The following is a 2,049-nucleotide window of genomic DNA, read 5'->3' as shown; positions in this document are numbered from 1 at the left end:
CTCTCTCTCTCTCTCTCTCTCTCTCTCTCTCTCTCTCTCTCTCTCTCCCTCTCTCTCCCTCTCTCTCTCTCCCTCTCTTTCTCTCTCTCTTTCTCTCTCTCTCCATACATAGATAGATAGATAGATAGATAGATAGATAGATAGATAGATAGATCACAAGGATTCTCCAGTTGCAAAGCATTTAGGCTGTGTATGCCCCATTCTCTAAAGCTTCCATTTAAATCTAACGTGTGTATTCATTCTCCTTCATCTTAATAAACTCAGACTCAGGGACTCAGCGGTTGAAAACATTAGCTGCTCTTCCAAGGGACCTGGGTTCAATTACCAGCACCCACATGGCAGCTCACAGCTGTCTGTCCAGTTCCAAGGGATCTGGCACCCTCACACAGACAGACAGACAGACAGACAAAACATCAATGCACATGAAAATAAGTAAATCTTTAAAAAAAATTCAGACTCATCCTAAAATTGTTTTCTGAGACAGGATCAAGAATCTAGCTTTACCTGAATGACTATCTCTAAGTGGGAAGGGACGGCATCCCCTGTTTTGATTAACATACAGTCTCTTGTCTCTTGGTGGTAGGATTACAGCCATACATAATCATGCCAGGCTTCTTTTGACCATAATGTCTTTCTTTGTTGTTTCTTTGGGGTACTAGAGATAAAATCTAGGGCTTTGTAAATGCCAGGCAAGCACTTTACCCCTGAGCTGCACTCCTGGCCCTTAAATGAGCCTATTATGCATAAAAGGGGGGAGGGTGTCGGTTTCATGTAGGTGAACACCAGGGTTGTTTATTAATCTTGCTTTACAAAGGTCTATAGGTCTCCTATCCCTGTGAACCTACAATAAAACATAAGTTGGACATGGTAGGCTATGTATACAACCCAGAATTTAAGAGGCTGAGGCAAAGGAATGCTGAGTTTGAGGGCAGCTTGGGCTGCATCGTGAGTTCCTGGCCAAGCTATGCTAGAAGTAAGACTGTACCTCACAGCTAGGTGTGGTGGCACATGCCTTTAAGCTCAGTGCTGCAGAGTGAGACAGGTGGATCATTGTGAGTGTAAGAGCAACCAGTACTACATAGTGAGGTCTCAAAAACAAACAATAAAAACCCTACAAACAAACAAAAGCATTTAAAGGAGGATTAGTGGGATGGCTTAGCAGTTGAAAGAGCTTATTGCTTGTCACCAAGCCTGACAACCTGAGTTTGACCTCTGGGACCCACATGGTAGAGCAGAACCAATTCCTATAACCTCTCTTATGCCTTCAATAAACATCCCTTCCCCCAAATGAATAAATGTTGAAAAAAAATTAGAACTCAGTAAGACTGCCGGACATTACAGCAGATGTCTTTAATCCCAGCACTCAGGAAGCAGAAGCAGGTGGATCTCCGTGAGTTTGAGACCGGCCTGGTCTACATATCAAATTCTAGGACAAGGCCGGGCGGTGGTGGTACATGCCTTTAATCCCAGCACTTGGGAGGCAGAGGCAGGCGGATCTCTGAGTTCAAGAGTTTGAGGCTAGCCTGGTCAACAGAGTGAGTTCCAGGACAGCCAGGACTACACACAGAGAAACCCTGTCTCGAAAAACCAAAAAAATAAAAAAAATAAAAAAAATAAAAAAGATTCTAGGACAGTCAGGATTAAATAGTGAAATCCTGTCTCGTAAAAAACAAACCAAACAGACAAAGAAGAGGAGGAGGAGGAAAAGAAGGAGGAGGAGGGAGAAAAGGAGGAGGAAGAAGAAGAAGAGGAGGAGGAAGAATCATTATCACCATCTTCTGGTAAAGAGCTCACTGTGTAAGCCTGAGCCACAGAATCTAACTCTCCCTCCCCTGAAACCTCTGTAAAGGTGGAAAGAGAGAGCCGATTCCACACACATGTTCCATGTCATGTACCACCATCACACATACACACACTTTTTAAATCATAATAAACCTGTCAGTCCCATGATCTTTGATCTGCCTGCCGCAAGCTGCTGCTTCCTGTAGCCTCTGGCTGGGCAGTGTTGAGGGAAGGAGAGTGTAGCATATCACTACTAAGACTTGATTT

Source organism: Grammomys surdaster, unplaced genomic scaffold, assembly GCF_004785775.1.
Source record: "Grammomys surdaster isolate TR1022 unplaced genomic scaffold, NIH_TR_1.0 98, whole genome shotgun sequence".
Classification (NCBI taxonomy): Eukaryota; Metazoa; Chordata; class Mammalia; order Rodentia; family Muridae; genus Grammomys; species Grammomys surdaster.
The sequence above is the reverse complement of the archived record's forward strand: the minus strand, read 5'-3'. Positions refer to the sequence as shown.